Below are 15,599 nucleotides of genomic sequence, written 5' to 3'. Positions count from 1 at the left end.
ACAGTTTCACCTCAGGAAAGCTGGAGTCCCTGGTCCCAGGTGGCTGCAAAATCCTATGAACCCAGCAGACCCTGTGCTGAGTGCATTATCGCTGCCCCTGGCCCATGATGAGGACAGGTATCGATCTTATCCTCAGACAAAAGCCCTCTGTGCACCTCTGCAGGGCTTAAAGGTGGCTGAGGCAGGATACACAGTAATGAGAGCAATAGAGGGCAGAATTGGGGACCAGCTTATTCCTAACAAGGATGGAGACCTTTACACTAAAGAAAAGAAAGAAGCTAGGTGGGATTTTTTTTTTTTCATTTTACTTTTATTGAACCCCTTCCTTCAAGCATCTCTGTTCTTTCTTTCTCCAAGCACAGTTTAGGTCTTAACCACACCATGCACTATAGCCTTGATGGTCTTATCTAGGACTCCTGTGGGAATATATCTCGGCACAGACTGTCTGAAAAGTAAACTTGGTTTACTCCCAGTATGAAGTTAGAGGAGCAGTGGAGGTGGTCATAAACGATTCAAAGTATTTCTCAGAGAAAGTGGTTTGAGCTTTCTCTGACCTAAGAGGGTCCAAAACCTCTGGCTGGGAAGAAAGATCCCACCTCGTTTGAGTGCAATGGTTGGAGGCTTTTGTGGAAACAGAAGTTGTTTTTATGCCAAGTACTCCAAAGAAAAAACTGTTTGTGTGCATGCCTTTGAGGTGATGCTGACGTTGGGTGAAACCTCTAACCTCACAGTGACCAAAGCTCAGTAGGTTTTGATAAGGCTTGCCCAGAGCATAGATCATCAGCTGGATGGCGTTGAAACAAAAGTTTGTTTTATGCCCAACAATGGATAAATAAGATTATGTTTTATAAAAAACAGTACCGTTACATTTTTATTCCCCACTACTGATGAGTTCATGCCTGCTAAGACCAGCAAGTGGTGGACTTTGCTTGTAAATCCTAGAAAAATAGATGATGCTAGAATCTTTGCGGCCTAGGTTGCCAACTGGAAATACGTTAAAGAAACGGTTTGCTTTATTTGGAAATACACTTAACCACTTTCCTGCTGCGAAGATTGATGCCACACCTATGTGTGCAAGGCAAATAAGAAGCTTGTGCCAGAAGCCGACTGGCTCAGCACAGAGCATAAAGACTGGAAACGGTGGGAAACTGCTTGTCTGTCTCTGTCCAGAGATAACAAAGATCTGCTGACCAGCATTTTCTAAATCTCACAAATTAACATGTATGTCTTGTTTGTTTCATCGATACAGAAACTTGGGGGTTTTTTTGTGCCACATGACTACAGCCCTCCTGCTTCCATTGTTTGTGCTAAGTTAAGCTAACTCGCCAAGTTACCACTTACTGTATCCTTTGTTTGCCAACAAAACAGTTTTTATTCCCTCATGTAACTAATTATTGTATGATACAGTATACCGTGATATTGTTAAACTGTGATCTTTTCTGAGATGGTTATCATTACGTGAACATCTCCTACCGTTGCAACCCTAATTGGAGGATACTCACTCCGTGGTCTCCAGACCCAGGTCTCAGGTCAGCACTGTCGATACAGTTGACAGCAGTTAGTCAATAGTTCAAATTTTCATGTCAAAGTTCACCAAAGTTCCCATGGGAGCTCTGCACTGATTGATTTTGCGGCCATGAGCAAAATTACTGATCACTGCAATTCCATCCCTGTAAAATGACTTCAATCTGAAGTTTCCCAGTTATAAATGCTGGTCAGACTGAGCTCTTGGATTTCAAACTGTTTGAAATGCGGAAACCGCTGGTTGGACCTTTATAAATACTAATGCTGGCCCATTCTGCCTCATTTCCACTTGCTGTAGAAATCAGTTGAACTCATTGAGGGGGAAAGTTTAAAGGACTGCCCTCAGCATTTGACTGACTTCACAGGAGCACCTAAAGTTTCTCTCATCTTAAAAATGTCCCTGCAACGAAGACCCAGATCTCTTCTCTGTGGATTAGACCCTCCCAAAAGCTTTCATAGAGTTAGTAGCCAGCATGCTCTCTGTTATCACCACCCATTCCATGTGTTTGATGTGCTGCTTTTAAAAATCTCGGTCTGGTCTGTCTCTCTCCTCTCTGGTGCCTTTTAATTCCAATTCACAGTCCTGCGTGTTCATGTTGTTCTCCATTGTGCACTCTTTTAGAGCTGTTTCTGAACAGTAGGCTGTGGAGTTTGTGTTCAGCTTACTAGGACCACACTGTCTGTCTTTCTTCTCTTCCATAGATGTTTAGCATTTTCAGCACTCTCTAAACATCTCCTCTCTCTTCTCGCTTTCCACTCCCAGAGGCCAAAGCGAGCGTATTCCCTCTAGCTATTACATCCAATTAGGAGGAATGAGAGTTTCACCCCTCCTCCCTTTCTACACTAACAATGTGGAATACAGTGGAATGAGTCAGGGCTTTCTCTTCTCTTCTTTGATGTGAACAAATTACACTTCAGATACACTCTTGGCAAGGAAACAAAGATCCAGTTTACTCTTTCAAGTTTGGATTCTTTTCTTATTTGGTGAACACCATGATACACAATGGAAGAAGCGATAGCTTGTCTTGGGTTGATGGCTTCTTTTATGTCAGCTATTCTCTGTCAACGGAACAAATCATTGCTTAAAACTGGGTTTGAATGATAACAGTACACATTTGAATTTGTGCATACTATATAACAGCGGTTGTTGTGATAAAACTGTAACTGGTTGCAGACGATGATCATCACTAGGGCTGCACTTTTTTCACATTTTGTTACGTTGCAGCCTTATGCTTAAATTGTTTAAATTAATTTCTTCCCCTCATCAGTCTACACTCAATACACCATAATGACAAAGCAGAAAATAAATTTAGATTTTTTTTTCATATTTATTCAAAAGGTAAAACTGAAATATTGACAAGTATTCAGACCCTTTCCTTGAAATGTAGCTCAGGTGCCTCCCAAAACTTCTATCTTTGAGATGTTTCTCTACCTTGACTGGAGTCCACCTGTGGTAAATTCAATTGATTGGACATGATTTGGAAAGGCACACACCTGTCTGTATAAGGTCACACAGCTGAAAATGAATATCAGAGCCAAAACCAAGCCATGGTGTTAAAAGGAACTGCCTGCAGAGCTCAGAAACAGGATTGTGTCGAGACCCAGATCTGGGGAAGGCTACAATAAAACATTCTGCTGCATTGAAGGTCCCCAAGAGCACAATCACCTCCATAATTCTTAAATGGAAGAAGTTTGGAACAACCAGGACTCTTCCTAGAGCAGGCCACCCGGCCAAACTGAGCAATCTGGGGAAAAGGGCCTTGGTAAAGAGGGGACCAAGAACCCGATGGTCACTCTGGCTGAGCTGTGTGGAGATGGGAGAAACTCCCAGAAGGACAACCATCACTGCAACACTCCACCGATCTGGGCTTTATGGCAGGGTGGCCAGACGGGCCGCAAAAATCAGTAACATTAATGCAGTGTCTATGCAGTGTTTTGCACAAATAGACTTGGACGAGCCTCACAGATATATTATTCGGCTAAATAATTTACAACAAGCTTCCTCCACACCAGGCTCACCTTAGGGTTGGTTGATCGGATGAATATATCGTCTGTTGCCGATAGGCTCAACCCATCACCAGTTGGTTTGTTGGAGATATTTTGTTTTTTGCTTAATTAATGGCATGCCTCCTTGAAAATTTCACTCAATAAATAATTAACCTAAGTGCCAAAAATAGGAACGGGCAAAATCTGTGTTTTTCTTACTGTGATTAGAAAGGAGTTGAGAACGAGCAGAACTGACCAGCGCAAAGAAATGTCAGCAGACCGCCTGGGGAGTGGGCTCTGTGTGCAAGCTACTGGAGCAAGTTGACGAGCAGTGCAGCTCTGCCCCTCACGCTGAAGAGTTAGGAATAAATTTAAGCTGTACGCAAGTTCAAAAACTGTTAGACAAGTTTGTATTTAAGCTGTCTTGGCAAAATAGCTTACAGCTCAAAAAGATCTAGAGATTTATTTTGATTTAATAAAAAGTGTAGCCTTAAACTTTGGGCGGTAATGTTTGAGTGATCTTTTCACATTAAAGACTGGGGGTAAGGTAAAGGAAATGTATTCAAACAGAATAAATATTTGGTCCGCAAAAATCACACCGCAATCACGTAGGCTAATGAAAATAATATAAACAGCAGCAACAACCGAGTGTGTCTTGGTGTGAGCGTAGGGCACTCAGCAGGATGTTGTATTCCCCACCCACTGCTTGTGCTGGCGCTCACCTGTGCAAATATATCAGCAATCAGCGATTGATGCACTGACGGTGGCCAGTTGGAAAATTTTAATATATCGCCCAATGCTATCTCACCTGTTGTTATTATGGGTAAAATATCCTAAACGTGAGTTGCCTTTTTTTTGGTGACTTTATAAAATATGCTGCTGACGAAGACAGCAGGTAACATTGGAAAATAGACAGGAGAGTGAAACAGGAAAGCAAAAGCAAGTCAGTGTGTGTACATTTAAGTGAACAATTAAAGCGACACTACGTAATGAAGGCAAACTCTCAAAGTGATTCTGAAGAAAGATTGCTGATTCCCGTCATGTTCTTCAGAACATGTGAACAGTACTGAGACAAATCTCATGGACAATTCTGCTACCTTCCGAAGCCCTTCAGTTCAATTCAAAGCAGGGCTGAGTCTAAGATAGGAATTCAAGATGACCTTTAAACATATCTTCTTCCTTTTGCAAAAACCATGGCCTCCAGCAATTTAAAGAGCACTGAAGTGCATTACAGCTATGTGACCCATTTCAGCTTGGTCACAGTTGCTGTTGTTTTAACCAGTATTGATGAAAGAAATGTAGTTTTGTTTCATCCTTTTACCTCTAGTGTTTCATACTGTAGGTGTCAAGTACTGAGAAACTAAATCTTCTAAAACAGATGGCAACTCTGGTGGGTGTTTGCGTTAAGTCCATGACAGCAGCTTTGCGTGCCACGAATGATAAAGCTGGAGAACAGCTTAGTGTAATATCATATGCGTTTACGCGTGATGTAAAACTGTTTTACATCCTTTAGAGAACAGCTCCACAAAGAAAAAACTGAAAATGATCACCATTTCAGTGGAAACTGCACACAGCTCTCTTCTTAAAGATAAGGAGAGGAGTTAACCTTTAGAACTGCATCTCAGATAATTGGAGTAAACAGCGATTTGTGATCCAAAAGGGGCGGATAATTACCATGAAATTTCTGGAAAGTGCTTGAGCAACATAATGAGGTTGTTGCGCTTTAACATTCAGGGAGTTTATTTTCTTTTGTTCATTGTTAGCACACACTTTTGTGGAACCTGACTTATGTAATTACATATACGATGGTGAAAGTAATGATTTTGGTGTGTACTGTTCCTTTAAGACGGGGCAACCTTGCTCCTTGGCTTGTACTGCTGTAGTCTGCTGTTTCTGCTTCCTTCCCCTTCTTCTTCTCTACCTCCCTCCACCCCTGCTCTATGTTTTCTATTTGGTACTGTTGCTTTTATTATCCATATTTGCATTATTCATTTGAATACACAAATCAAATAAGAATACATTTATTCCGGGCATACCTTCTTTGTATGTATCCCATTTCGCTTTATATTTTCTTTGCTGGTCATTTAGATCTGACCACATTTTCATATTACAGGTGTTATGTACTGTAACTTTTTGCAATAGCAGCAACAGTAATGGTCTGCATGATGTGAGCTTCTTCCAAATAAAGGAGAGGAAACACAATACATCTAATGCAATTAGTTGAAGCAACTTCCTTGTCCCATCAAAAATCTCTCTTGACTCCACAGATTCAAACCCATCCATCTGACTTAAGTGTCACGTTTAAGACATTTATATGTCATCTGCAATAGATTCTGTACAGTTTCTGCACAGTAGAACACGCGTGGTGCGAACACATGCCTTAGAAAAGAGCATCTCTGCTGAAAAGGAGCACTTTCTGCACTGCCATGCATATCAGCCCCAGTGCCAAGGCATCTGGTTGTTGCTCATTAAACGGTGCACCAACCGTTATTCAGTTTGGAATTATTTCTGGAAGAATAGCAATAATTAATCTGTAAATGAACAGTTTTGTTTTCAGACTGGGTGGAATGCAACATTCTTGTGATTTCTCTCCGTTGCCTGAGGAGTCTATCAAATCTCAGACTTTGTACACAACTTCAATTACCAGCATCAGCGACTGCGCTTTATCGACAGTTGTCAGAAAAAATCAAATATTGTCTCCTTCTGTATTCTTGAGGGAGCCTCCTATAGGGTATGGGCAATCGATACTGACCATAGCACTATAGAAAACATATATAACTTGTTGACACTTTTTTTTGCAAACTGACAGGGAAGAGCATACTTTGAAAAGAAAACCTATCGATTGCATTTCAGAAACACAGTATGAATTAGGCCTTGGACATGTCTGCACACTGTATTGACCACATTACAAAAGCACTTCCTGTAAACCAGCGGTTCTCAAACTGGGGGGCCATAGAGCCGCTGCTGGGGGAGCATGAATAACAGAGGAAAAATATGAAGTGAAACAAAAAAGATTTGTCGAGAAAATAAACAAGACTGCTGATTCTGTTGCGCTGACCTTTATTTCACTAAAATGTATTTTTATGCTTTCCAATAATTGGTAAACGTCGATAAACATTGTGGGGTGGGGGAGCGTGAACTTTTTCTGACTCAGATGGAGGAAATGCCAGAAAAAAACTACTGCTGCAGACAGTCTGACCCAATGTGTTTTCCTTTATGGTATGCTTGAAATAGCAATTTGATGCTCCATTTGACTGAACATCGCCTCGACAAGCAATCACATACAATACACAGTCTGTGGAATTATGGATTTTTAACTGTTTTATTCTTTCTTTCATTCTTTCTTTCGACTCAGGCACACTTATCAAAGGAAAATGACTCTTAGATCACTGCTTTGTTTGAGGCAAGATCAATATGTTGATTGATATTGATGTCATCGCTTCACAACACAGCATGTGTATCACAAAGGCTATTTTGTTTTTTGCTTTTGTGAATATTTTACTCTTTTTTTTCTTGGCTAGCAAAGACTCACAGTAAAACAAATACTGATTGAATCTTTCTAATCAATGTTATTTTAGTTTACCTGCTAATTAGGGTCTCCAAAGGCTGACAGTCATCAACTGCTGAGTCCAGTACCATCCCAAAATTGTGGCTTTTAAAGGCCCAGCATCACGGAGCACAAGAAAAGTAGTATGTCCCCTCAGAGTTGCTGTAAGACAGGAGTTGCTGGTGACGTGCGGGAGAATTTGTTGCTGCACAATACACTTACGTTACGTCTCCATATCCTCTTTATTTTCTCATTGTATTTATTTTCCGCTGGCTGCTGAGTTCGTCTAAATCACGCCATTGTTACTTAGCTTTTTCTTAGCTTGCCTTCCTCAGTATAGCTAGCCCGCTAACTTTGTTTCAGGCTTCAACAGCTCAGTCACAGACATGTGGTGTGTAGATGCAGGCCCTTTTTAATCCCGGCGAGTTAGAGGTTGCCGTCAGAGCAACAGTGGGAAACCACGGTAATCACAGTGGTGCGCTAATGAGCAACTCCCGCCTTGAATTCAGAAACACATAGTAACCCAATGTATTCCAGTAATAAACTGTTTTAGCAGTGCTTCCACCACTATATTAGGAAATACAGCTCTAAAGCAAAAATACATTGTAAACCAAAGTATAGTGATAGTTTCTGTCAGAAAGAATTGCAGTAAGATTTTTTATTTTATTACTAGTCTGTGGGCCACCTTCATGTAGTGTTACTTAAATAAAATTGGCATGTAAAGCATCCATAGAAACCAGATGAGCTGTAAGGAAAAAATCCCAGATTTCATCCTGGAGTGTGGTGTGACAGAGCCTCTCGTTAATGGAGGACTTTACCCTGCACTTCTGCTCTGCTGACAGAAAAGTACAATGAGGATGGATGGGTTATTTACTTACAGAGAGATAGTGTTTACCACTCGACTCGATATAAACGGGTATGCTACTGCACTTCCTGTCATTAGTTAGAAGAACATCAACAATGCCTGCCTAATTATTGTTGGTATTGTGTCTGTGAGTCATTTCACAGTTAGCCGCCCACTCCATAGCAAGATGATTTAATGTTAATAAGCTCTGCTATGATGGAACAAGCACTTTTAAGGGTGATGTTATGTGGGAGATAGATGTGCAGTGAGCATCTGCTTGGGGTGTGTGTGTGTGTGTGTGTGTGTGTGTGTGTGTGTGTGTGTGTGTGTGTGGGTAGAAGGGTACAAGGAAAGGTGATATCTGTAGTGCTAATGTAGCAGATGTAGACAGATTGCCATATGTGCTACAGTGCGGCTAACTAAATCCTCATTTGCAACAAACCAGCCTTCGACATTGTTTTTTTAAAATTTTCTCTCACAAAAAGTAAATATGAGATGACGTGAATTCTGACAATATTTTTTGCCAACTGGAATTAGTTCTGCGACTATCTTCAAGCAAATTAAAAGTCTCAAATTCACCAGTCTAGTCTATTTTTCCACATATTCTGACCATGTAACATTAAAACCTGGTGAGTTTAAATGCTGATTTGCTGAACTTGTCAATTATTTCAATGTTAACTCTCAACTAGAGTTACCATTTCTCCTAGAATATGACACTTTAAGTCACTCTTCTTGTGCAGCTACCTGGCAAGTTGATCGTGATAATTAATACTGCTCATTAATGGCTGGAAACACATGGAACATTTTAAACTGCGACTTGAGTCATGCAGTAATTAATCGCAGCCCTGTGGCAAATTAAACTGGTTTGTGTGATAATTTTATGGATCCGGTATTTTTTCAAACTACTGTATCATGATTAAAAACAGCTCCTATCTCCTACTCACTGCCAATTGCTTAAGAGAAACATGAAAACTCCCAACAAAAGTTTTACTTGCTTGAGATGCATAACATGAGACACTTGACAGACACAAACAGGATTTGTCAGCCCCAGTGAGTGGTGTCTGGGCTGCCAGCATTAGCAGTGACAGCTGACTGTCACTCTTGATGCTACGCTGCTAAATGGGAATACGATCCATTACCCGGATTGTTTTTGACTCTGTCTCGGGCCCGACTGGCCATGAAGGTAACAGCGATAAGCTTTACAGAGGCATCATTGTCAGATTGAGCTCAATATTTCTGCGGTCCCGCCTTCATTGTTGAGGTTAGTTTGTTGTCTGAATTGTCCAAGATGTTAATATCCATTATCCCTGAACTAAGCTACTAACAGATAAAAATAAGATCATATTTTTACCTGCCAAACAGTCTCCTTTAATTCAGTCAAGCTTCATCCGATGTCAATCAGGGGGGAGATTAAAGGTTAATCAATCGTGGATGCTGTTGTTCTCTCACACGGATACCCAAAATATTAAAGTATGAAATGCGAAGATGGGTCGCCAGATATATTGGGCAGCCATTAATATACCTGGGAGGACCACCCAAGTAAAATATATGTGTGGGAAACACATATGGATATAGTTTTAAAACTGTGAGAGATACGTTAAAACTGATGGTACCTTTTGAATCCTCATTATCTCAACTGCACACTCCCATGTGTTACCATATAGGGAATGAGAAAAGACCCTCATAAAGATATATTAAAATCTGCTTGATCTGGATTTATGTTAGGATCTGCATCAAATTTTCCTCAATCATAGATACCAGCCAGGTTAATACATCAGACTTTATTCATCAAGATTCATGCATTATTCCCTGAGAAATTAACACAATGTTAAAAGAATCTTGCAATGTTAAAGACAATGAGAAGAATTTCCTTGATCTGTCCCTTTATCCAGATCCGCACCAAAAGTTAATGGGGTCTATTCTGGGTCACGACCCATCCTCCATCCAGGTTTCACAGGAATCTGTTCAGTAGCTTTCGTCTAATCTTGCTAACAAACCAACCAACCAAACAACAAACGGGGGTGAAAACATCATGTCCTTGGTCCAAGAAACAACAAGAAGAAGAAACTGTTTTACTTTCACTAATGTCTTCATAAATATGAAGGGCAAGCTCTCATACAATATGCAACACTGGATGTCAAAAAGCCTGTAATTGTAAATAACTAAACATTAAAATGAAGTTCCTCCAGGACCTTTCCAGTGTGCAAAACATCCACTGGGTCAATGCCATTAAACAGAACATCATGAAAAAGTTTTTGGCTCCCACGACTGTACAATAGATTGCCATCCTAGCTACAGTGCAATCATCGTGTTAACCTCTCAACCGGACAAATGTGGATACATCAAAACAGTACTTTCATCTTTATTATGAAAGCATTACAGGGTTATGGGGTTAATGCTAACGCTAAGGAAACAACACTCAAGGGGCAGAGAAAGTATTTTGTGCAGCATCCCACTCGAAACAATCCAAATGAATTTAACTCGTCACATTACACCTAATGGACAGTTAGCAATAAAATTGACTTTGACTTTTGATTTTATGAAATTATACATCATTTTGATTTTTAATGAACATTGACAAAGCAGGCGCCTGACCTCACATCTACATACAGTTTTTTCATTTTTTTTTATTAACCTTTAAATACCACCATTGCTCTTTCAAATATTCACTGCATCCACTATCCACTGTGTCTCATCATTCTGCGTTGCAGTCAGATACTGTAGGTATTTAAGGCCGGTGACAAGTGTTCTACCAAATATTTGTACTTCAAACCTTTTGTGATCACAACAGGTGATGTTGAGAGAGAAGTAAGCATTTGTTGTCTGTATTCACTAGAGGCAAAATCACTTACTCTCACATTATTTGCTCACAGCTGTTAGGAATTAAATGAAGGGATAAGCTTTCCCTTGTTTGAATTTGAAGAGAAAAAACTGAACACGACCACACAATACTGTACTGTGAAAATCTTATGCAGGATGTCTCCCATGTAAGACAAAATATTTCTTGCTCCTTGATTTTTGCTTTACTCATAAAAAACGATTCTACAAATGAGGCCCTCATACCACATATATCATCATTTTGTCAGTTAAAGTAATTTACTAATAGGATGCCATCACTGTAGATCTTCTGTCTTTCCTCTCACCTTCTCCAACTCATCTCTAGGCATCTGTCAGCTTGTGATTCTGTGCTCACATGGTTTATCAGAGGTGATCCAAATGCATTTCACACATTCAGATTCCCTCTTGGCACCTCATTCATACACTGTATATCACAGCTACCATCTACCCTGAAGATCTCCAAAGCATTGGTGATGCATTAACAAAAGTCTTGCCATTCATTTGGTCTTATAATGCCATTCGAAGGCGCAATATGTGACATGTCATTATGTTAGTAATGACCTGAGATGAATAATGAGGCCAGTGTCAGGTATTGATGTGTCGGTTCAGTGTCCCTGCTGATCTTCACTGTGAGGTGGTTATTGTTGGCATAAATTGGCTCTCCTGTGTTTAATGCGCAGGAAAAATCAGTTGCAGGTCTGTGTCACCTTGCCTCAGAAACAACACCTCTACAGATGCCTTCAATTCTGATATGCAACCGTTTCTGCTTATTTTCTCCTCTTTCTGTTGGCAGGGCTCACTGCTGTGACAACCCACTTAACGTATTTTCACTTACTTGTCGTACCTGAACTGGCCTCAACCTCAGTAACAAGCAACTCTCCTCCACTCTAAAATTGGATGAGTGAGCTTAGTTATAATCATTTTTGGATTCATATATTAATTAATTTGGCATTTACTGTTGATGGGGTTGCAGTCAATGTCACATCCACTGTAACTGTTAAAAGCAGCCTGTAGGGTTAAATTAGTTGGGTTTTTTTCATGTTTGTTTTTTTAAATTGATTTTATAGGTCACTAATTGGTAAAAGTGCAGATTATTATATTATTATCTGTTTTTTACTGTATGTACTGTTGATTCACGTCGTGTTTTATGTAATTTATACTGAGTGTGTGCATGTTTAAAAAGGTCTTGCTCTTTAAGGACATGCCAAGTCACCTACCCTTTTTAGAGAAAATAACATTGTTCGGTAACACATCATAAGTAAATGGTAAAGTTAGAGTATATTAAACTATAGTTAACAGCTATTTCACTGTTAACATATGATTAAATGCTTTATGAACCATTTAGTAAGCCATTGTTAATTATATGTTTATGTATATATGTTTATGTATATTTCATTTTATTTATTTTCTGCTTGTGAACATATTCCCACAATGCGAGGCTGTCATGTTTCATAGATAGATGTGTGAACACCTTAATTTGTTTAATTTGATATACAGTATGCATGTTGATCCTCCTATACATCTATCTATATATATGTATGTGGGTGTGGTGTGAGTTTTGTGTTTGTTCAACCTGTGCACCGGCCACTCTATCTCCCCTGAACACCTTGAGGTCATATCAGCCCTGTGCCGGACAGGCTGGCTGGTTCCCATTTAGATTATGGATGGTTATTACTGCCTCCCGGCTGTCAGTCAGATTAAACCAATATGTCCCGGGATGGAGGCTCATCGTACAACAGAGAGGACCTTCTTCCAGGGAGGAGGAGGGGCAATTTAAATAAGTCATCTCCACAACGTTACATGTTTTACAAATGCATTAGTGCAGTCTCATGATTTATACCTGTGCCAGGTGTTTGCTGCATCCAATGGAACAATATGTTCAATAATGTCCTTGTCTGTCCTCCTGCTTATCTGCTGTATACATCTATTTATCATAATAGCATAGGAACTATAACCACTATAACTGCATTGTCTTTCACCTTTTTCACAATCCCATGTAACCTATCCAGTCAATTATATATAAACTTGTATTTTGTTGGTTAGCAGAATAGTTTTGTTGCTAAATAATGGATAATATTAATGTAAGCTGTTAGCTGTTATGTATGCATACAGCTCTAGTCTGAAGATGGAGTTTAGTTTCCACCACTTAGAAAGACATAATGGACATTAAACACATTGCTCAATGTTTATATCGCAGCATTTTTTGAGACACATAGGTAGCAGGCACACTCCAGTGCTGTTTAGAGATTCATTATATACAGGAACTGTTTATGGCCCCGCTGCTGAGGGAAATCTGCTGGTCTTCTGGAAAAGCAAATTGAAAGATGTAAGATTTACAGGAATTTATAAACGGAAACATTTCAATGCTCAAAGAAAGTCTCCTGTTGCCGGATGTGACTTTTTCTGTCTTTGTTACTGAGTGTAAGTACCAGCAGAGTACCACTTTGCTGCTATCATATCAGTTTGTTATCTTATGCTTTTCTTCCTTCCTTCTTTGGCAGCTTTATTTACAATATTAAAAGCATTTCCAGCAGAATATTTGTAGCAGTGGCTTCAACAGCAGGATGAGACAGAGGCAATGTTCCAAGACTGATTAGAATTACAATAAAATAATAATAACAATAATGACACTAGAATGGCACTCGGTAGAGCACATACCTCCACCAAGGCCCAACAGTCCCCTTTAATTCAATCAAGCCCAATTCAGTATCAAACTCAATATCACTGTATCACTCTAAATTGTAAACCACCCTTAACGGCTTAACCATAATTTAAGCTCATCACATCTAGGACCTACATCCAATTGCACTCATTATTGAGACCAGCCATCTAAAAATGGTTTTGGTTTAAAAATGATTTTTTTCATGCTTTATTCCCTGAGAAAATGTTGAAAAATGCCCCATCTCGCGAGAAAAAGATCCTGGATCCATGTATCCAGATCAGCCCCAAAAGTTAATGCAATCTATTCGTGGCTGAGACCCACCCTCTGTTAAATTTTCATCGAAATCTGTTGTGTAGATTTTGTGTAATCCTGCTGACAAACCAACCAACCAACAAACAGATAGGGGTGAGGTGACTCATCGGCAGAGGGGATAAAACTCGGTACATGAAAAACCTTTAGAATACCCACCTTTAAACTCAACCCTGATCCATTTGGTCCTACCAAAAACTACACATGCCTGATTTACTACTTAAGAACAGGCAGCTGAAACTACTTGGTTAAGGTTTAAGAAACAACAAGGGCCGTGACGGGGCATGAACAATGCTCATGTGTCAGAGCCACACACCTTATTAACCCAACAGGGGACTTCTTCCTTTGGAGGATTTGCTGCAAACGATATTCTTTCAGGAAGGTTTAAACATCGGTCATGTTAAGTGTCTCACAGAGGTCTGCTCACAACCCAGATTTGCTACACATCACATGATATCCTTGAGATTACACCAGTTTTTATCAGAAGCTGTGTAGTAGAGATTTTCTCAATGTGGGTGACCGACTGAGGAATTACAAGTGTGCTGTTGCTGCTGACTATTGCAGTAGAGGCAAACACTCCTCTCAACTCATAATCCACTCATTAAATAGGGAGTACGTTTTCTCTTGTCAGACAATAATAGATTAACAGTGATGTTCATTTCAATGGGAAATAAACCGTCTGATGCAACTCGCATGGGCTGTTTCGACTCATCTACTGTATATAGAACACTAACGACTGAAGAAATACATTTTGCCAGCCCACTGTGTTGTACAACTAACAGTGTTTTATGTACTCTTATGATTCACCACTTCAGCACTTGGATGAACAAAAAAACAAAAAGAAGTACTTTTATGTATCTCTATCTTCTCAGCATGTGTATTTATGTGTGGGTGTGGATAGTTGTCTGCACTCTGAGAGATGTTGTTCTTTTTGTTTTCCATTGTGTGTGTGCACATTATATACAGTGTCTGTGGGCTTGCATGTGCGTGATGGTGAGAGAGGAAAGGAAATGGCAGAAGGAGAAGCCACTACGTTAAGTGAAGCGTGCAATGTGCTTGGTTTTGGGATTCTACCCGCCCGTGCTCACGAAAAACAAAAAAAAGGGGGAGCTCCTGCTGCCAGACAGCTGAGTAGTTATGAAGATCTTTGGCTCTGGCTCTCTGGACTTTTATTTAGGCTTTCGCTCACATTTAAAGCAGTGTTAAAGGCTGCAGTTCACTCTTTTATTCTGTTTATCACAATGGCGCCTAAGTGAATCACTTTCCCCTCCGGTTTGCAGACGCTGAGAAAAGATTCACGGCTGCTGTCTGAGTAGGAATGATTTATTCCGAGGGTGTCCTAAGTTTGTCAAAACAGTAAACTCAGCTTGTCATCTCATAGAAACACTAAATACTGACCCCCCAGAATAAGGGACCACATAAAATTAGATTGCCAATATAAAAGTTTTTAAAACCCCTTTGAGAGCACTTTGAGAAGTGATTTTTTTGCCACATCCAAAAAACACCACAGGGAATGCAAACTGACAGAGTACTGATGTTTGGTTGGTGAAGAGAAGAAAAATCGACTTGCGCACGCCTTGGAAATGAGACTCGATTAGTTTTCTGAGATACTTTTGGATGCATTTGCTGCAGCATGAAACGCCGGCATCCATAACTGTCTCACTGTCAGCCTCATGATATATGTGGCCTTAACCCTCTCCATATGCTAATACTTGATTAGTATTCAGCACTGTGGATGAAAACATGTACATGACATTGACTCATACTTCAATTAAGTTAGCTCTTTGGTCGGCTGTATCATTAGCTATCGAGAAATAACAGGCGTGCATAGTTGATAAGGTCTTCAGAGCATTCAAACCCCAAAACATTCATGCCCATCCATCCCTCTA

General features: G+C 40.0%; 1 protein-coding gene across 2 annotated transcripts in view; it reads left to right on the top strand.

Annotated features, from left to right (window-relative positions):
• edil3a (EGF-like repeats and discoidin I-like domains 3a) overlaps window positions 1-15,599 on the top strand; it is a 118,880-nt gene that overhangs the window by 15,707 nt on the left and 87,574 nt on the right. The window lies entirely within an intron of this gene.

The sequence above is a fragment of the Pagrus pagrus genome, assembly GCF_965226575.1.
Source record: "Pagrus pagrus genome assembly, chromosome: 8".
In the NCBI taxonomy this organism is placed as follows: Eukaryota; Metazoa; Chordata; class Actinopteri; order Spariformes; family Sparidae; genus Pagrus; species Pagrus pagrus.
Note: the sequence above shows the minus strand (reverse complement) of the source record. Positions and strands in the feature narration are given on the sequence as shown.